Genomic DNA, 22,472 nt, shown 5'->3' on the forward strand with positions numbered 1-22,472 from the left:
TTAATTCATGGCTGAGCCAGTGACATGTTGCACAGTTTGAAATCCCATGGGACATTGCCCCTGAATCCCAACTACAGAAACTTCTGAGAATTCTGTGCCTAATACTTATGAATTCTTAAGGATGGTGAGCTGATCACATGGTCATACATTCGTTTCAGGATAAATATGTAGCCCCATCTACTGATATTGGCAAGTGTGTATATTTTCTTGGAACACTTTCCTCTAGAACACCAGTTCTTACATGCACCTCTCTAAAGCTGCTGCAGGATATGCCAGATGCTCTCAGCAGCACTAGAGAGCTGCATTTAAGGATTCAAAACTGAAGTTTGTAGCACTACTTTTGTACCATAAGTTACAACTGTGCTTAATTTAGGTATACTTCTGCTATATATTTCCATTACTTATAGCAGAAGCAAAAGGGATTTTATAGTCCAGATCATCAGGTGGTATAAATCAGGAAGTCAATAGAGCTATGCTGATTTATACCAACTGAGGACCTTGCATTATATTTGTTAGTTGCATAGTTATGGGCCTGTTTCTTCCACTCAGCACCTTACTCTGTGAGTTGTATTACTGATTTTGATATATGACAACTTGTGAAGAAGAGTACTACTCAACATGGGTAGAGAATTCCCCCCCTCCCACTCCATACATTTACTTTTAGGTTCTTAATTGGTACATAACTGAACTATTTTTCAGATCTGTTTAGTTCATACCTAGATTTATCATATAAGCTTTAGGTTTTTATCATGATATATTTTGAATATGTTATGTAGTGCAACTGGATTAGATGCAGTTATTTGAGTGATAAAACCATATTTTAGAGGCTTCTAAATCAAACTTTTAAGATACAACATTTTCCAAACTCTTTCTTGAACATATTTTTCATCAGTAAGAATAGGGATTTTTTGTTTTGTTTTTTTCAGTCTTAGCTGTCAAAAATACACTGATGCAAACTAGTCGGATAACTAGGTCAATTTTGTCAACCAACTTATTTTTCATTTATTTTTTATTTTTAATCTCCTAACTGCAGAGTATAGCTGTTGGGCTTTTGTAATGTTTTATGTATTATGTTGATATACATCAATTATTTCAGCAGCAATCATATTTAATGCTAAGCTGATTGCAAAGTATTGCTTACCTTGCCAGAAGACAAAAAGGGGGGAAAAAAAAGCTTTAAAGTTGGGCAGTTCATTAAGGAATTATCAAGAGCCTACAAGGACTAATATCCATTCAAAAATATGGAAATAAATTTAGCCTCATCCTGAGAAAGATACATAAGCTACTTTCAGAACATGAACAAACCACAACTCCTATGTAAAAAGGAGTGAACAAGAGGGGGCAGCAAATCAGACCAGAGCATGTTATAGTTAAGAAAATCATTAATAGCTCAAAAGAGCTCGTACAAATAAGTCCTAAAACATTATATATTATATTTATTTATATTTTCAGTGTCGGTACTATCATTTTTATTTGTTTTGAATGTATGGGCATTGTTGGGATGACTGGCTTCAGTGGGAGCTAAGCAGATGAGGGAAAAGAAATCAATCTTAATAGAAGGTTAGATTAGAGCTGAGGTGGACAGAAAGTCCCTGTCACTGGTACTGGACTGGTTTAAAACAAATGTTACCTCATCCCTGGAAAAAAATGTTTTGAAGAAAATAAGTGTTTTAATTAAGTAAAAATGAGCCCCATGCTCCCGTCCATAACAGAATGGGAATAAAACACATGAATCTGGTTGGGTAGTGTCAGATCTGGAGGAGAAATTCTGTGGAAGCATGTTCCCCTTATCTCTGTGCTCTGCAGAAGTTCCTCTACCAGGGCTTCATGGATGGAGAGGAGGCCAAGCAGGGGGATATTGCTCATGCTCCATGAGATTCTACCTCCACAATAACTGTCAGTCAAATCAATGTAAGTTACGGTAAAGTCTACAACAACTTGTGCAGATTCTTACTCCACGGTATAGAATGTGTAGAATTCCAGGAAATGTGTTGAAAATACAGTGAAATGGAGAAATGGAGGGCAGGTGACAAGACAGAAGTGAGAAGCCAGTGCTTGGATGAACCTTGCATATAAGTGATCCCTCACACATTTCAAACAGGATCAGCAGGTTTAGACACAGATCCTGCCATGTGTTAACAAAAGGAGGCCTAAAATAAGAATTTTTTTCTCTCTGCCTGCATTACAAATACACCATTCAGATCTAGTGATAGTAATAGGGATAGGACAGAGGCCATCTTGTGAATCCATGTTGACCACTTTCAGACAATGCCAAAGTCAATAAAACACCATGAATCTGAGAATGAGTAGAAGGTAATGTGAAGTGACATGAGCCTCCCTAAAAATTTCTTTTTAATGAATATTTAAACAGACCCAGAGGCTGACCTACAATTAATATGGATTGATGCAATATGCCATGTAAAATTACATGAAATCCTCAACGGCCCAGAGATTCAGATAGTCACTTCTGTTTTCAAGTATTACAAATATGTATTTAAAATATGATTTTAAAAAATTTTAGTACTCTTGGAAGATTCATTACTGATCGTCTTCAAGATTTACAAGAAGGGTTTTGGGAGAATTGCTGAGGTCCACACTGTATATTTCCTTTTTGAGGGTAAAGAAAATATGGTGGTGATCCATGTTGACAGAAGACAGGTATTTTTAGTAGAAATCCAGACTGGAAGAATAGATATGTTTTCTTTAGTCATTATATAATAAATCTGTTAAAAAGGAGAGTTAATGTCAGAAAGATCCATATTTATTCATGTTTAAATTGAAGTTGGCTGTATACCTTTGTAAAAAATTATCATAATTGTCAAGGACATTTAGGTATGTGTTTCCATAACAGATGTAGTGATTCAAATGCAGCAATCCTGTATAGCAGCTGTGACCTTTCAAAGGTTCCTAGTGTGTCACTATTTAGAAATCTGAAATCTATTTATCTGCAATAGAAACACACTTGCAATGAGAACTCAAAGTTCATTGATACAGTTTTTTACATCTGAGGTATGAAAATCAGGTAGAACTGTATGGTCATTCAAGCCACTGGGAAAATGGATATTGTAGTGCAGGTACATGAGAATTGTTTAAGCCTTGGGAACAAATACAGGAATTTATTTTTGATACTGAAACACTTTCATTTTAAATGACAAGAACAGAAAAAAAATGTCCAAAATCCTTTATGGAATATTTGTACATATTAGACAAACATTTAAGACCACACAAGCTTTCACTCATTCATTAGAGTGAATTTTCTCTTTGCAGCAGGCAGTATCTGTGCATTCCATTTCAATTAAAATATAAAGGAGCATATCAAATCATTCCTGCTTACATAGACAAGGCCACCTAGTGGCTTCTTTCAGAGTAGTGGCTTTCAGAGTAGTGGCTTCTGTATGCCTAATGCACTCTGTCCTGGCACAACTGCTCCAGGCTTTGATTAGCTTTATCTTACTTGCAAGAGGTACCCCGTGAAGAGAGAGACAGATGATAAGTTTTCCTGTGGTCTATGCAGATCTGGTGGAAACCAGCTCTATTCTGATCACTGGGTTTCCTGGAATATAAGCTTTAGAAATCAAGCAAGCTCTTATTGTTGCTCACCATATAGCTCATCCTGAATGCCACATCAAAACCATATGAATCTTCTGTCAATTGACTTAGGCAAGGATTACAAGGTTCTTCTTTTAATCCATTAAACTTGTAAATAATACATTTTCTGGTAGATTTCATTTTGCTGTTACCTATGTGTGTGCCTGCTTAATTCTTTTCAGTTTATTTAACAGACCATCATAATTTTCATAAGCTCTTACTTATTTTTTAAGTAGAAGAAAATTACAGGGTGTAAGGATGGAGAATTGTTATGAGAGAGGGGGGTTAATTTACATAGATGCCTGGTTTGCTGGTAATCAGTTTTATTGAATGGTCTTGGTGCATTTTATTTATATGTAGGTATTGATTTTGACTTTAAGTTATGTCAGGGGTCAGCAACTTCTGACACACGGCTCGTCAGGGTAAGCACCTTGGCGGGCCGGGCCAGTTTGTTTACCGGCCGTGTCAGCAGGTTCAGCTGATCACGGTTCCCACTGGCCGCGGTTCGCTGCCCCAAGCCAATGGGGGCGATGGGAAGCCGCAGTTAGCACATCCCTCGCACGCGCAGCTTCCTGCAGCCCCCATTGGCGTGGGACGGTGAACCGCAGCCAGTGGGAGCCGCGATCGGCCGAACCTGCCAACGCGATCTGCGTGCCAGAGGTTGCCGACCCCTGAGTTATGTCAAGGCTGTCTACAGCATATGGATAAACATCCTTTTTCATTGTGTGTGTTTATTTGTGTGTGTTTGTGTGTAAATCTAAAGAAAGAAGAGTATCTTTCATGCACAATTACACTGTGGTGCACAAATAAAATAATGATTTAGCAGTCTGTTTTGGTATAACTGAGGCCTCTATGACATGGGATCTAATTATCATATAAAATTAGATGAGAGCTCACTATAAAAATGGGTGTTCCCTCATTTTTAAAAGCACTGGGAATCAAGAATCAAGGTGATATGTAAATGCTTATATATCCGTACGTGATAACTAATAATAATCTTTAGTTACATCTATAAAAATGACCACTTAGGTTAATTAAAGCATTTTTATCTTCCAATAGATCAGTTGCAGAAGATACATTCAAAGTCTATCATTTCTGAACTTGTCTGGGTCTCTTAGCAAATCATAACCTATTAGAGGAGGTTTTACTTTTTTCTTACTGTTTTTATTACACTTCAAGTATACTGCTGCTTTTTTTCCTGTCAAATGTATAGTAATAAGGCTAAAAGTCCATGGTTTTGAAACTGCAAACCCTTATTCACGTGAGTAATCCTACCTAATCTGATAGTCACATGGATAATCCATGCTAAATTCAATGGGACAACGCATGTGAGTAGGAGTGTAACGGCTCAGGACCTAAAATTACGGATAGTATTAGTTAAGGTGTTCCTGGGCTTTGATTCGCTCTATTTTTGATACACCAAGGAAAAAACCTTCTAGATATGTGAAGGAAGCAATTTTATTGATTAAACAATTGAGACATTTGACCTATTAAAATGGTAGTGATGTATCTTGTTTCTCTTAAAACTGCTTAATTTTAATTCCATTTTTTTTTAAAAAGCCTGACATGAGTTTTTTTCCCCCATATATTTATTCATAACATAAAACCCTTATCTAGGTTCAACTTAAAGGTCACAGAATAGGAGAAACTAATTGCAATGAACTAAGAACAACTTAAAATCAGCACAATTAAAATACAGGAAAATGATCAAGTTCTATTATATGCAATATACTATTATAACATAAAATAATGAAACCATTTTACATGCATACTGTATTTCCAACTGGAAAATCTTAACCTTTTCGAAAGGACGTTAGAATAATGAAAAGCATGAGAGTTTGTATAAACAAACTTACTTGGTCCATGGGAATTTGAAAGTTCAAAACAGCTTTAGATGTCAGATTTTAATTTGCAGCATGTCTACTCCTAATTAACCTAACTATGAAGCTCAACTAGAAAGTGCATTGGGGTGGGAGAGGGGAGCATGTTTCCAGTATAACAGATAAATAGCTAGCTATTACCTAGGTGTTGTTTGTGGATAGCTTACCTCCTCAGAGATCTTTAAATGGGATTGTTTGGCAGTAATGAGTTTTCCCTCAGTGAGGAATTGCTTTTGCAAACATATAGTGCATTGAAAGGCCCTATTTGCTTGAAGACTATATATACTTGTAATTTTCCTGTAAACTATAAAGATATAATTTACAGGAGAAACTTAAAGTAGTATACTCAGAAAAATTCTGTTATTATGGTCAGAATCTGTTTTTGCAGGTTTTCCCCCTTCTTAATGTCTCTTTCTTTAAGCTTTTAGAATTTTAAGATTGAATTGAGTTTCACCATCAGTGGTGGGCTTCAAACAGTTCCTTACTTCTGAAAGACACCGTATGTGCTGGCCAAAATTACAGCTTTTATCATTTGAGTACAAAAGGGTTTTTTTCTGGGAATTTACAGGTAAGTTGGTTAATTAATGACTGACTCAATATTATTATTTTTTAAAAGTCCTTTAAGACATGTAATATCTGGTTTCACATCATTGGTTTGTCTTGCTTTATTTTAATAACAGAATAATTCCTTTATGGTTAAAACTAATTGAAATATTGTGCATAGGTTACATTGGAATGTAGATAGATAGATAGACCGATAGACAGATATAGATATATACAGAGAGAAAGAGAGAGATTAATGGTATATTTTTATCATTAGTCTTCATAAATGTAAGTTTCTCCTCCAGCATAGGCTGCTGAATAATGCCAGAAGGAAGAAATCTTTACATGTTAAGTTATAGAAATGCACAGTTTGGCACTTTAACTGTCACATTTCAAGGCAACTGCACCTGTACTTCCCTCTCGTGGTCCAACAAAGGACCTTTTACTCTTCTAGTTGCCCAGTCGTCACCCCTCTTGGACAGAGATGTGTCCTTTCCCTCTTGACTGGAGTAATCCAATCTGTACAGTTCCCTTCCTATACTCTAAAATCTCCAGCAATATAGATCGCCTCAGCAGGCATGCTTTGCCTTCCTTCCTCAGATGCTGTAAACAAAGTAACTGCCCACAGTTAAGTCACCACCCAGTGTTTTCTAAGGCCGGGTCGCCACTGGGATGGCGGGGGGGATTGATCTAAGTTACACACCTTCAGCTACGTGAATAATGTAACCAAAGTCAACATACTTAGAGATACTTACCATGTTGTCTTCACTGCAGTAAGTCGACAGCTGACGCTCTTCTGTCGACTCCGCCTGCGCCTCTCGCTGTGGTGGAGTACCAGAATCGACGGGAGAGCGTTCGGCAATCGATTTATCACGTCTAGACTAGATGCGATAAATCGACCCCCATTGGATTGATCGCTGCCCGTCGATCCAGCAGGTAATGTAGACAAGCCCTTAGAAAGCATATTTATTCTTAAGGTAAAAACATTACAGATAAAGCATTAAAAACAATAAAAGAACCTGCACACATGTTATTAACCTTACACCCCATCTCTGGCAAATGATCAGTCCTTCAAACCCAACTAAGGTTTGGGCTTTTTCTGTGGTCAAAAATTCATTGCAGCCTCAGCTCAAAACAACCACAAACATGAAACTGTGAATCACTCTTTTTATCTAGATTGGGCCTCTGATCTTGTCCTCATGTTACAGGTGATCAATAGACAATGGGTTTCCTCTCAGAGTGTTGCTTAAAAAGATTGGGTCCAGAGATGAGAAGTTGCCTTCCCCTCCTCCCAAGTATTTCCTAGGAATTTCTCATAACTTTGTTTGTCAAGCACATTGTTTCAAAGAGTCCTTGGTATCTCATAATACTTCCCAGGGTTTACATTAACTATGTCTCCTCCCCAGAGATGTTACATACAATCCCACAATAATACATAAACATTTGCATGCTTAATACAATGAACTCCTGAAAATTAATTAAATAAGGATGAACTTAATTTAGTAATTTTTTTTCCAGGAAGTTGCTATATCTGTCACACAAATAAACCTAACTTTGCCCTGTAATGAAACCAGGAAAGAGGGGCAAAAAAGAAATAAAATCTAATGCCTCTTTAAAAATTAGCTTTATCTAAACTGGAACCACAAACACTAAAATACACAAATCCTAGTCATACAGTTATTGAATAGTCTCTCTACAGGGCAGAGTTAAGGTGATTTGGGTTCCTTAACTGTGCATTCCAAACTATAACACGTTTGAATTTATCTTATGTGTAAGCAGGATCTGAATGAATTCTTCCCTGACAGCTAGCTGGGAAGAGGGGAGACGTTAGGTGTGTTCATGTCACATGTTTGGTCCTGCTCTGCTTAGATATCCAGCAGATAGAGCAGTGTGTTGCTCAATGTAATCAACTTTGGCTGGTGTTGGGTTACAAATCACTTTAGTACTGAATCTAGGGGTAGTGATATGTTGTAACCATTGTTATCATTATTGTATGACTAAAGGGGAGCAGAACTGTGCTTAACCTGTCCCAGATAAGGGGGTCACCCTCAGCTGAAAGGACCTCATTAAGCCAGGGTCTCAAATGCCAGAGCTCTGTGAAAGTAAGAGGGATGGGGACAGGTGTGCCAGCCAGGAGGTCCTCCCCAGGCTGGTTTAACCTGTTTCTCCCCACTGTTCAAAGAAAGAGCTAAACAGGCTTCATTAGGAGCCTCTTTGTTATTTTAAATGCTCAATCAGAGCTGAAATCAGTTGTGGTGGGACTATGTTTCTGCCCAGCCTGCTAAAAATCACTGAGAGGTGAAATCACTTGAGATAGGGCAATGTTTCTGCCCAGCCTGCAATGAGCTGAAAATTACTAGGAGACTGATGTGCAGAGGTCACAGCAGAGAGGCAGGTGGCAACAGAAGGTGACTGACAGTCGGCTGTTGAACAAGTGGCTGACAAGGCGGTGAGCAGAGCGAGCGGCTGGCAAGGCAACGAGGAACCACGGCTGGCGGGATGGGCAGCAGAGAGAAGCAGCAGCTGGAGGGGTGGCTAGCGGAGAAGAGGAGTGGCTGGCGGGGCGACCAGCCAAAGCAAGTGCTCTGATGGAGAAGCAAGCAAGGTCCCTTCTTCCCTGGGTGGGAGGTGAACTCACAGATGCACCTCTGAACCCTGGCTCCTCTCTGACCAAGGACAACCACTGTGAGTGGGGTATGGTGATGGAACAGACAGTGGCACAGAAAAGGAACTTTTGGTTGTGGAATTCAAGAACATGAGGCGGAAGGCACTACCTCACGCACTCTGGGGTGGATGTCCTGCTCACAGTTTTATGATTATGAATCCCACTTGTGGCATTTTACCTAATTAATGTCAGGTGACTTCCCTCCTTTCATTAAAAGTTTCTTTTCTACACTCGGACTCTGTACTTGCGAGTGGGGAAGTATTGCCTCTCAGAGGTGCCCAGGGGTGGAGTGTAATTTTCCCATGTTACTGGGTGGGGGCTTGAGCCAGTTCTGTGTTGTGTTGTTGGAAAGGAACCCTTAGCTATTGCATCTGGCCCTGGTTGCTGCTGGCTCCACCTGGCAGAAGGGTTACATATGTTTAACCTGAACTCTGAATTTCCTGGATTTATAATACTTGTTTGGGGGACAATTCTCACAACTGAGGCTTCTAGGGGCTACCACAATACAAATAATAAATGATAATCCAGGTGCTGTATTTCCCCCTAAATCACTGATATGTACTCTGAGCCATCTTAACTCTCCATCTCTTACCAAGGAATATTTATACAACAACTTTACTGAGACTCCAGGATCCCAACATGGTTTATAGATATTGGATCAAAGTCACTGCTGGAGTAAGTGGACCCAACACCATTCCAATAAACAGGAATGTGCTTACTTATGACAAAGTTAAATATAGCCCAGTGTATACAAAGGTCTCTGTACTCCAGTGAAAACATTCACTTCTGGGATGGAAATGTGGCACAACTGTAGAAAGAGAATACACACCAAACTTTCTACAAAAGGAAAGGAAGGAAAAGTATCTGATGGAAAACACAGATAGCATTCAAGTAGATTATAAAAATCTGTATTTGAATTTGGACCAGATATAGGAGCTATTCTTGAGAAAGCTGCTTTAGCATCTTTAATAATCTGATATGATAGTTTATAGTTTTACAATTTAAAAAGCATTTTAACATTCATATTTTGGTATTTCAGGCCAAAAAACTAATTTAAGTAAGGTTTTGTTTGAAAGTGATACAAAGGTCTTAAAATCTAGATTCTAATGTTATTTCAAGCTGTAAACTCTTAAGGCAGGGATTAGCCTTTGGACCTGATTCAGAAAAGCATTAAAGCATTGTCTTCTTAAATGTCATTGGCTTAAGCACATGCTTAAAGTTAATTGTGCTTAAGTGTTATCTTGAATAGGGATGCTTTCCTGAATGGAGGCCTTAATTTGTACTTTATATTGTATGGAGTGCATCACTAGGAATTAATATTGTTATTTCATAAAAGACAAAAGAAAGGTAAACACAGTGAGTTGTTGGAGGGCTATAGTGGAAGGAGAAAGGGCTCTGAGACCTATTGGAGAGTTAAAAACAAGAGCCAGAAAAGGGGATATTATCAAACCCAGAAGAAAATTTGGGCTCAGTTTGGTTCTGAGGATGGGCTTGTTCTCCTTACTTCCCCCAAAGCACTTTGTTCTTAGCAAAGTTCTGAAGACCCTCTCTTCTATTCTCAATATAATAAATGGCCCCATATATTTTAATGTAGATTTTCTGAGTATTCATTGTATAGAGTAGTTTGAATTGCCTGGCCCATTTGTGGTAGATCATTGAATACCCCCTCTACCTGTAGTAAGGGAGTGCCCTTCTATTTTTTGAGCAATTATATTATAAACTTCTTTGACATGTTCAATGTTCTGATGACAGCAGTGCTAAATGACCTACAGGATCAGCACTGCTATATGCCCCTGGGGATAAACATTATCCCCTGCCTTTTATGTCAGGAATAAACTGATTCTGCTCCTAGATCCTTTCAGTAATGCATCACTACAGAACCTTACTTTGATGATGCATTATACCAATACATCATCAGAGGACTGTCAGTCAAAAGATGGCATCATCTAGGATAAACAGATCCAGTTTAATTACAGGAGAGAAGGTGTCCTGATGTTCCTTAGAGACAAAATGATGGTGCCAAGAATTAATATGCTTTGAATCTCTGTGCAGTGGTCTGTTAATAAGGTAGAGAGTTCACAATTCCTCTATCAAGAGATTAAGATTAAAACAAAAATGAAACATTAAAATTATATTTTTCCCTTCCTAAAAGAAACACAATAATCTATATTTCAGTATTTCAAAAGTGTCTTGCAAGGACACTGTCAGGTCAAATTTGACTCATCATGTAGGCTATGTAAAATAAGATATTATCAAAACAAATGTTTTCATGTTTTGCGGGGTTTTTTTTAAGAATGTATAGGGGGGTAGTTACACTACATGAATTTACAGATCACTGCTACTTGTAACAGGAATATAGATATATCACCATAACAAAGAAATATACATCAACACATTGTGTCATTTAATTCAGGCAGGGATTCCCTACAGTGATATTATTAGTATTATTATTTTTTTTGTTTGTACAGACTAACTCAGTGACTTTACATTGAGATGTTTTCAGTCCTTTTTGGTATTATTGGCTTTTAAGGTATCAGGTTATTGGTTTTGCTGCCCCCCCCCCCACACACACACTTTAACTAATGGGCATTTCCCCATGGTATATGCAACCTAATCATTGCATTATTATTCTAGTACAGGGATCAAAAACCTTCGGCATGCGGCACGGACAGGATAAGCCCCCTGGCAGGCCAGGCCAGTTTGTTTACCTGCCACGTCCACAGGTTCAGCTGATCGCAGTTCCCACTGGCTGCTGTTTGCCACTCCAGGCCAATGGGGGCTGCAGGAAGCCATGGCCAGCACATCCCTCAGCCCGCGCCGCTTCCCACTGCTCCCATTGGCCTGAGACGGCAAACCGCGGCCAGTGGGAGCAGCGATCATCCAAGCCTGCCAATGTGGCAGGTAAACAAACTGGCCTGGCTTGCCAGGGTGCTTATCCTGACAAGCAACGTGCCAGAGGTTGCCGACCCCTGCCCTATAGTCTCTGGCAAGGTACCTCGAGTATGTTTATGCAGCAGACTGGAAATTCTACAGCAGCTCAATTTAAATAGTAAAAAAAAAAAGAGTTTTAACAAATGTAATATGAAAACAATAAAAGCAGTACGTAGCCCCATGTTGTTACCTTGATGTGAAATTCAATTTAATTTACCCCGCCCCTGCATTTTCATATATCACATATCTTTGCACTGAGAGCATATAACTTGTAAAGTTGTCAGGAGGAAGTTGAAGCTTGGCCTCTGGGGAGGTGAGAGCTGGAGTTTCTAGGATTTTACATCTGGGAATAAGTGGACAGCAGTTCCGAGGTAAGCGGAAGTATATTTGCTAAAATAAACAGCAGTGAAATAGTTAAAGGGCTTGTTTATTATCATCAACACTTATTATCATAATGCCTCAAGTGGAAACAGGGCCCCATAGTATTAGGCATTGTTGGACAAACAGAATAAAAACCAATCATTGGCCTAAGGAGTTTACAGACTAGACAAGACAAATAAAGGGTAAGGGGGAAAGATATAACATACAAGCAGAAGGATCGAAGTGATGGCTGAAAACATCATGTTAATTCTGCAGCCTTTTTTTCTTTTGTTTTCTTATGTAAATTCTTTCAAAGGGGATATGTAAAGATAGGTCTGTGAGATGGAGGCCTTAGGGGTTTAACCAAGGAGACAGTCAGTATGAGGGTGCACAGGGCATATAGTATTCAGAGGTAAAATGGCAGAAAACAATCTGATGATATCCTCAGCGTCCCTTGGTCCCTACTGTGACAGATACGGCAGTTTCCTGCAATGTCCTGGTGTGACGGGTTGGATCACAGAAACCCCCTTGGGAACTGCCAACTGATGTGCCAAGACTTCTGCCCCTGCTTTCCCTGCCAGCTTGGGACTCCAGCACCTGTCTTGCTGAGCCAGACACACCAGGCTGCTCCAACACAGACCCAGGGTCTGAACAACATGCCCCAAAGCTGCAGGCTTAACTGAAAGCATCTTACAGAAGTTCCTGTCTTTAACACTCAGACGCACAACTCCCAATGGGGTCTAAATCCCAAATAAATCCGTTTTACCCTGTATAAAGCTTATGCGGGGTAAACTCATAAATTGTTTGCCCTCTATAACACTGATAGAGAGATATGCAGAGCTGTTTGCACCCCCCTTCCCCCAGCCCAGTATTAATACATACTCTGGGTTAATTAATAAGTAAAAAGTGATTTTATTAAATACAGAAAGTAGGGTTTAAGTGGTTCTAAGTAATAGCAGACAGAACAAAGTGAATTACCAAGTAAAATAAAACAAAACATGCTAATCTAAGTCTAATACAGTAATAAAATTTAATACAGATAAAATCTCACCCTCAGGGATGTTTCAATACATTTCTTTCACAGACTGGACGCCTCCTAAGTCTGGGCACAATCCTTTCCCCTGATACAGTCCTTGTTCCAGCTCAGGTGGTAGCTAGGGGATTTCTCATGATGGCTGCCACTTTTTCTCTGTTCCACCCACTTATATATCTTTTGCATAAGGCAGGAATCCTTTGTCCCTCTGGGTTCTCCTTCTCAATGGAAAAGCAGCAGGTTAAAGATGGATTCCAGTTCAGGTGACATGATTACATGTCACTGTAAGACTTCATTACCCACTTGCCAGCACACACATATAGAGGAAGACTCACAAGTAAAACAGAGCCATCTACAGACAATTGTCCTGGTTAACAGGAGCCATCAAGATTCCAAACCACCATTAATGGCCCACACTTTGCATAATTACAATAGGCCCTCAGAGTTATATTTTATATTTCTATTTTCAGATACAAGAGTGATACATTTATACAAATAGGATGACCACACTCAGTAGATTATAATAGGGTTACCATATTTCAACAATCAAAAAAGAGGACATAGGGTGCTGCCCTAGCCCCACCCCAGCCCCATCCCCTCCCACTTCCCGCCCCCCTCAGAATCCCCCTACCCCCTACCTGTCCCCTGACTGCCCTCTCCTGAGGACACCCCCCAACTGCCCCCCGGACCCCACCCCCTATCTAAGTCTCCCTGCTCCCTGTCCCCTGACTGCCCCAACTGCTCTCTACACCCCCTTCTCCCTACAGCCCCCCCCAGGACCCCTGACCAATCTAACCCCCCCTGTTCCCTGTCCCTTGCCTGCCCCCCCACCCCACCAGGCTGAGGGAGAGCTGTGAGCTCCACGTGCAGCCAAACACTGTGGCACTGCTCTGCAGGGGAGGAGGGAGTGGGGGAGACTCTGGCTGCTAGAGGCCCCAGTGGCTGCGAGCGGCTTTCAATCAGGCGCAGCCATCCAATCAGCCGTGCCGCACTCTGCATGAGGGGAAGGGGGAAATCCCAGACATTTCTACTTTATTAGAAATCCCCCCCGGATGGCCATTTAAAGCTGAAAAAGCTGGACATGTCCAGGGAAACCCGGATGGATGGTAACCCTAGATTATAAGCTTTGTAATGATACCTTACAAGAGATCTTTTGCATGAAGCATATTTTTATAAAATCATATAGAGTGCAATGTCACACCTGGACAAACCACAATGAAGTTAAAAAATTCATTGTATTAAAAGTGCAAATGGATAGGTATTTTTGTGGAACTGTATGTAATGTCTCTGAGGAGGAGACCTGACTAATGTAAGCCTCAGGAAGCTTTTGTGTGCCGATCACATGAGAACAGGATAAGAGGCACAGACTGGAAAAAAAAAGGGACTCACAAATTCATGGGTATCCTTGTTCTGAGCCAGAGTAGTTATGAACTTGTAACCACAGAAAATTCCTTGTTGCAGTTTGAAGGTCTGTTCCCTTTTCTCTGGAAAGCTTAGTAGCATGAGTGTAAGTTCTTTTATTATTTTTAGTATGTGCTTTCTTTAATGCTGTCACCTTAAGAATAAAAGGACCCGCTTAGAAAGAACTGTGTGGTAACTTATGACTGTGGCAGTTACACTGTTCATAGCTTCTGAAGAGTAAGCAAAGTGCAGACGCAGGCCTATCTAGGCAGTCTGGCTTGCTGGAGAATAACATACTGAAGGCATAGAACTGTACAGTCTGGAAATACTCTGATCAGGAGGAAGAGAGATGTGATGGTTGAGAATCTGGAAGCCTAACATGGGTGCCTTACTGCAGTTGCCCTGAACTGTGACACTTGCTTCAACTGCTTCTGCTCTGTAGGCTTTAGTCCCTGGCTGGCTCTTCCCTGCAGTTTCTTTCCAAAGCTCACAATGGCAGGGGGAATGCTGCATGGGTCCTAGTACCGGCTGGAACTGCTTCAGCAGCGGCTGAAATGAGATAAGCTAAATTGCATAAGAATGCCCACATGGGGTCTTCTTCTTAGTGTATGCACAACAAGCCTCCGGCGGCATGTGACCAGGATTCATCACCGACTTTGGTCCACCAGTTGGATCATTAGCTTCCCCAGCCCAGGCCAGATACGAAGGGGGAGTGTGACATGAATCCATGCCCCCCAGATGGTTATAACAGTATAATTATACCTGTATAGCTATACTGGGGTAGCTTGGAAAACTTTCCTATATAGAGAAGACTTAAGAACACCTACACAAGAGATTATATGGTAAATTAACATCCTAGATTATACCCAAAATGCTGTCCTGTGTTCTGTGACCTGTCCAAAGTTGACATTAAGGGTGAAAATCTGGTCCCATTGAGGTAACGGGCAAAACTCCCAGTCACTCTAAAATTGTCAGCCTGGTGTCTCCGAGTTGACAGTGAACTGGGGGAAATGTGGCAATTCACAATTTTTAGAACTACCATTCCAAACAGTCGGCGGACACAAGAAAACAACACTGTCCTCCTTTACATACAGAACCATATGTGCTAGAAACAATTTTTTCTTAATGAAAATTAGGTTCTGCAGGACAAATTTAAAGAGTAGACAAAGGGAGGAGGGAAAAGGGCAATAATATAACAAAAATAAAATTAAACCTTACTTGTGTGTTTTCATTGTGTAAACTGAAAGAGAAACAAAACACAATCAGCAAAAATAGTGAACAGTAAATGCAAGTGTTGGAAATGTGCTTACTTTTCATTATAATTTAAGATGTTGTTTTTAAACATATGTAAAGATATTTTCCCCCTAAATCTTTTATTTTTTTACCGTATTGTGTCCCTTTGTTAAGCTATGCAACACTATGGAGCACAGAGGAAAACAAGTTACTTTCTCTTTGGTCTTTCCCTTCTCTAACTACTGTTTGACTGTAAAGGTTTCTGTCACTTTGGGTTGCACCAATCCTGTGATTTGCTTTAACCAATAGAGACATTTTGTGTATTAAATCTCTGTTGCTGTACTGCTGTCTGCTAGTCTTAAAATGTAAGAGGCATAAAGCATGAGGAAGGGATATGTTATGCTTTTCTTTTATAACCATGGCTGCTTGTTTGTTTGGATTCAGGACAATGGAGTGTTGCAGGACTGATTCTGAGAGTTTCTCTCCCATTGTTGCATGCTATTCAGTACCATGACATGGACATCACAAAGATTTGGTATGCTATTTGCACTTTTAAATAGCTGCAAAAGTCCTGATATCTTTTCATCTGAAGCACTGAGAAGTGAGAAGGGCAACTGAAGAACTTTCCAAATACAAAGATTCTATACTATACAAAGAACCTTTGCTAGGAGCTGTTCCCTTAGAAATATATACAGATGAAACTATCTTTCATGTTGTATGTTTTGTGTATATCTATATGCACACACATGTGTGTGCACATACACAAACACTCACACATACAGAAAGATTACATTCATTTACTACTACCACACTTCTCTTCTGTCTTGGCCATGTATTGACTTTTATAAATTTAATGTGGATTCTTCCACATAAATGACTCGTCTCGCTGCATGCCTGCACTAGAAGAGGTAAAGCACACAAACTAGAAGGAATTAAGAAATTAAGATCTTCTTGTACACTTGGGAATTCCTTAGTAAAACCATGTGCATGTACTAAACCTCTGAGAGTTGGCTGGCATATTCCAGGGACCGGCAGCCTTTGGCACCCAGCCCATCAAGGAAATCCGCTGGTGGGTCAGGATGGTTTGTTTACCTGCAGTGTCTGCAGGTTCGGCCTATTGCAGCTCCCACTAGCTGCGGTTCACCGTTCCAGGCCAATGTGGGCTGCAGGAAATAGCGCGGGCCGAGGGATGTGCTGGCAGCCACTTCCTGCAGCCCTCATTTGCCTGGAACAGCGAACCGCAGCCAGTGGGAGCTGCAATCGGCCGAACCTGCGGACGCTGCAGGTAAACAAACAATCCCGGACCACCAGTGGATTTCCCTGATGGGCCCCGGGCCAAAGGTTGCCGATCCCTGGCATAGTCTATATTTTTCCCCTCTCATTTTATCTTTCTTGTTTCACTCACTTTAAAGTCCATACCGTAAATGCAGTCTATCAGCAAGGTGTCAAGATTAAAAGTAACAGTCTCAGTTGCAGCCCCATTTTCATCATATCTAACATATCATTCTGTCTTGCAATTACTCAGCCAAATGAAAGAGACGAGACCCCAGGAAAAATCTAAAAACATAAAATGGAAATTAACAATAAATGTCTGAAATACTTTCTTTAAAGGAGTCTATGGGATTACACTGACAACCTTTCCCTAAAATGTTATGCGCCACCTGTAAATTGGGGGAATTCAGAAAAAGGATAATAATAAGACTTTGTAGTTTTTTAGTGCCTTTCATATAAAGGTCTCAAAGCACTTCCCAAACATTAATCAAATGTCATAACAGCACAGTGAGACAGTGATTTGTTATTATTCAGAAACAACAAAAGAATCTTTAAAAAACAAAATGTTATAGTTGAATGCATTCAACGCAGCCCAATTAAGCAGAATTACTTATTGTTTACACTTTTTAGAAAAGCCAGATATTAAAATGTGTGAAAATGAACAGCTAAGGGACACAATTAGTTCTCCATTGCCATAAATTTACACTGTGCCTGGATTGGCCGTTTTAGCCAATACATATATGTTTGGTATAGCATTAATATCAGTGTTGTGAAGTTATGTTCTCTGAACAATTATATTCTCCCCACAATGTCAAGTATCCCATAACACCTCTCCCCATGTAAAGTATCCCATAAGACCTTGCATTAATTGACGTAAGCTTTTACTTAAGTAGATAGGAAATGTCAGGATCAGGATATAGGGGTAAGAAGCTACTCTCACCCAGGTAAGGAGCTACTCTCACAGACCAGTATTTGTGTTTCTACCCTGGTGCAAACCTAGGAGGTGCCTTCACAATCCTTGGTACCTGGAATGCATGTGTTCAGAACAAAGAAATAAGGGGCACACCGTGCTACCAAAAATAAAAACTAGAAACTGTTAGGGGCCTAGTCTGCACCACAACCAGTCTCCTGGCAACTTAATGACCACAGCTGGCCCTTATAGAAGCTGTCTGATTAACTGCACCACTGGACTGGCTGAACAATGCATTCCTAGTCCTCAGCACCACATGCTCCCATCCCTGCTTCTGCTGTCTCTAGCCATGCTCCAGCCCCCAGCCTAGATCTGCTCCTGCTCCAGCCCCTGAACCCTGAGAGCACAGCTACTTTGGAAGGTGAATTTAACAACACTGCATGAAACAGCTTCCCAGAAACTGGTGTTGTATACTTTCTTCCTATACTATATTGTTATTGACTTTGAGAAATAAACCTGACTGATATTGGTTATTTGGTCTCTTGAATATATTTCATAATGAACCAAAGAGCAGTCAAGCAACTGATTATACAATTTATTAGGGCTGTCAATTAATCACAGTTAACTCACACAATTAACTCAAAAAATTAATCGTGATTAATCGCACCATTAAACAATAGAATGCCAATTGAAATTTATTAGATATTTTTGGCACAGAATTTAGTGTACAGTGCTCACTTTACATTATTTTAATACAAATATTTGCACTGTAAAAATGATAAACAAAAGAAATAGTATTTTGCAATTCACCTCATACAAGTACCATAGAGCAATCTCTTTAACATGAAAGTGTAACTTACAAATGTAGATTTTTTTGTTACATAACTGCACTCAAAAACAAAACAATGTAAAACTTTAGAGCCTAAAGTCCACACAGTCCTACTTCTTGGTCAGCCAGTCGCTAAGGCAAACAAGTTTGTTTATATTTTTGGGAGATGGTGCTGCCTACTTCTTATTTACAGTGTCACCTGAAAATGAGAAAAGGTGTTCACATGGCACTTTTGTAGCTGGCGTTGCAAGGTATTTATGTGCTAGATATGCTAAACATTCGGCTGCCCCTTCATGTTTCTCACACTATTCCAGAGGACATGCTTCCATGCTGATGATACTCATTAAAAAAAAAGTGTTAATTAAATTTGTGACTGAACTCCTTGGGGGAGAATTATTTGTCTCCTGCTCTGTTTTACCTGCATTTTGCCATATATTTCATGTTATAGCAGTCTTGGATGATGACCTAGCACATGTTGTTTGTTTTAAGAACACTTTCACTGCAGATTTGACAAAACACAAAGAAGGTACCAATGTGAGATTTCTAAAGATAGTTACGGCACTCGATTCAAGGTTTAAGAATATGAAGTTCCTTCCAAAATCTGAGCAGGACGAGGCATGGCACATACTTTCTGAAGTCTTAAAAGAGCAACACTCTGATGTGGAAACTACAGAACCCGAACCATCAAAAAAGAAAATCAACCTTTTGCTGGTGGTATCTGACTCAGATGATGAAAATTAATATGCGTCGGTCGGCTCTGCTTTGGATCGTTATTGAGCAGAACCCTCCATCAGCTTGGATGCATGTCCTCTGGAATGGTGGTTTGGTGGTTGAAGCATGAAGGGACATATGAATCTTTAGTTCCTCTGGCATGTAAATATCTTGCGACGCCGGCTACAACAGTGCCATGTGAATGCCTGTTCTCACTTTCAGGTGACATTGTGAACAAGAAGTGGGCAGCGTTATCGCCTGCAAATTGTAACCAAACGTATTTGTCTAAGCAATTGGCTGAAGTAGGAATAAGTGGACTTGTAGGCTCTAATGTTTGACATTGTTATGTTTTTGTATGCAGTTATTTTTTGTACATAATTCTACGTTTGTAAGTTCAATTTTAATGATAAAGAGATTGCACCACAGTACTTGTATTAGGTGAATTGAAAAATACTATTTCTTTTGTTTTTTACTGTGAAATATTTGTAAACAAAAATAAATATAAAGTGAGCATTGTACAATTTGCCTCAGTTTCCCCATCTGCAAAATAAGGCTAGCACTTCTCAGCCACCTATGAACCGGGTAGAGTTACAACTCATAAATGTTTGCAAAGCACTCTGAAGATGAAACTAGTTAATATTGGATAAAAGTGTTATTATGAAATAAATACCTCCTTTATCTGTACTAAGGAGAGTACCCTTGTGTTTTGAGCTATTATATTATAAACTTCTTTAACATGTTCAGTGTTCCGTTTACAGAACATGATTGTTCAGAAGTTTTTTAATGATGTTTAATGTCTATGCAATACACACATATTTTATTGCAGAGTTGTTGAACCTAAGGAATGGTTTTATGACAAATTATTATTTAATTGACAAATGCTAATAATTACTCACGATGCATGTGCTGTAATTGCTGTAGTTAATGTATGTAGATTTGACTATATAGAGATCAATAAAAGGAAGGACTGATGTGAAAATTAATTATTATATTAAAGGTTTTGTGGAATTGTCTTAGTTTGCTTAAATGTCTGTTTAACTTGTAGCTTATGGTACTTTATAAACTCTTATTTTTACTCTCACATAAAGCTTCATCTTATATGTTTTGGTGATTTGCTATGAAATTCCACACTTTCAAAATATGTCAAACAGTTTTAACGAGGCTTAGCAGTCATATCAGGTAAGCATCTATTACATAATTAAACCTCAATTAATATGTTTGTAACAACCATTTTCTATTTAGGATGTATACAAAAATAATGTAATGGAATCTAAATGTAATCCTTATTAGAAACACTTCAATTTAAATGATGATCCCAAACCTTTATCTCCACCTCACATTTAAAACATGAAATGACCACAAGGAACAAGAGCATCTCAATCTCATAAGATGTGACACACTCCCCACCAGTCCTTTGCTAGCTAATATGTTTCCTTTCCTGAAACTGATCAGTTTTCAAGGTGTTATGATGTGCTAGTGTGCCTTGCAGACAAGGACAGTGGAAGTGACAGAATCTATAATAAAGGCACCACATACCATATGGTATGTAATGTGCATGCTGTTAATTTGCAGAACCCTGTAGCTCTTGGAGGAATTAAGTTTTTCCACTGAAGACCCCGATTCTGCAGTTGGAGCTCCATGGGCAGACCCTTACATCCATGCAGAGCCCCAGAAAAGTCAGTGAGGCTCTGTCACAGTCTGCCCATGCAGATCTTATTGTACAATCAGGGCCTGAATTAGAAAAAGCTGCTGGATTGGGCCCAATGCTAATATGTGCTGCTGACAGTTTGAACTGTGTCCCTGGTGGACCTATATATTTAGAAGTTGATGGTGATGGTGACATTACCGAAAGGCAAAAGAGAGTATAAAACATCTGCTGGGTAAGAGAGCAAAACAAAACTGGCATGTGCCCCAGAAGGGCTGTAAAGAGGAATGGGGGTTAACATCCATAACAAATGCAAAAAAGAAATTCTCAAAAACTAAACAAGGTGAGAGTTAATTAGAGTCCAACTGTGGGCCAAAAGTTTAAGGATAAATAAAATAAAATAATAGGTTTTGTTTAAAAATGAATTTTAATAGGAGAAGGGAAGCTGTCTTACATCTTTGAGGGCAATTAATTCAGCCAAATGTAGGAGTCCCACCTTCCCCCCAAGAAGCAGGAGAGAAATAGTGCCCCCCTCCCCCAGCTCTGCCCCTTGCATTAGCTGGGAGGAAAAAGGGAGAGAGACCATGAAGCAGCTGATATTGCTGCCTCAGCAGAATAGTTCAGTTTTCCTTTCACAAACTCAGACTGTACATTAACATGCGGCTATCTCATTTCCTCTTTCACTGACCCTCAATACTACAGCAATCTACATGAGTCTGACTTAGCCCCATGCTGTTAAATAACATTTTATGGGTCACTAACCTTTTTTGAACAAAGTAGGAAATGAAGGGTGCAGCTCAACTGTTGTGTCTTCCTTCAGCCTCAGAAGTGCCTGAGAAAAGGAATTTTCTAGCACTTTGATTCAGTGTGGGTGTGTGTGTGCCTGTGTATCTGCCCACTAGCTCTACCTACAGGTTAAGGGAAGAAATTGCAAGGACACAGGCACAATAGAGAAGTTGAAAGCATGTGGACATGAAGCAGACCCTATGTAGGTGCTCTTTCTCTTTTAAACGTGATGTCTGTGCCGGTAGCATATGGTGTCTGGAGGCATGTGTCAGATGTAACCCAGACCCTGTTTAAGTCTGCACCAACATTAAGCAGTGGCTGCAGGCATCAAACAAGACATGTTTATTGTCTGTTCAGCTCCTCAACAGGCTTGTTTTGCCGTCAGAGATATAACATAGTGGGAATGTAGGTAGTTTCCAGCTGATTCATTCTGTCTAAGACTATACCATTTTTATTTGTAAAAGAAAGAAGTGAGACTTTCGCTTGGCATGAGAGCAAGAGACTAAGCTCAATTTACCTCAGTGAAGGCCTACACAAGGCCCCGTGCACCACTTAAGTATCTCTTTTACCCATAACATAATCAATAAGTGTGGTTGCAGTGGTGCGTGGTCCTCTTCTACACTTGAGTGGATTATCAGTATCAATAATATTTGCAAGCCTGCTGTACTCAGAGTCCTGCAACTAG

At 39.7% G+C, this 22,472-nt stretch overlaps 1 long non-coding RNA gene across 2 annotated transcripts; it reads right to left on the reverse strand.

Annotated features, from left to right (window-relative positions):
* Nucleotides 1–2,339: 2,339 nt before the first annotated feature.
* On the reverse strand, nucleotides 2,340–21,869 carry LOC117870917. 2 transcript variants are annotated; one of them, XR_004644072.1, is made up of 4 exons: nucleotides 21,764–21,869; nucleotides 15,620–15,641; nucleotides 3,455–3,553; nucleotides 2,340–2,723 (listed from the first exon to the last, which is right to left on the reverse strand). It is a non-coding gene; the product is annotated as an uncharacterized LOC117870917 (long non-coding RNA). The 2 variants fall into 2 exon arrangements; XR_004644071.1 differs by lacking the exon at nucleotides 2,340–2,723 and having other exon boundaries at nucleotides 2,937–3,553.
* Between the last annotated feature and the right edge of the window lie 603 nt (nucleotides 21,870–22,472).

This window comes from Trachemys scripta, chromosome 1, assembly GCF_013100865.1.
Source record: "Trachemys scripta elegans isolate TJP31775 chromosome 1, CAS_Tse_1.0, whole genome shotgun sequence".
Classification (NCBI taxonomy): Eukaryota; Metazoa; Chordata; order Testudines; family Emydidae; genus Trachemys; species Trachemys scripta.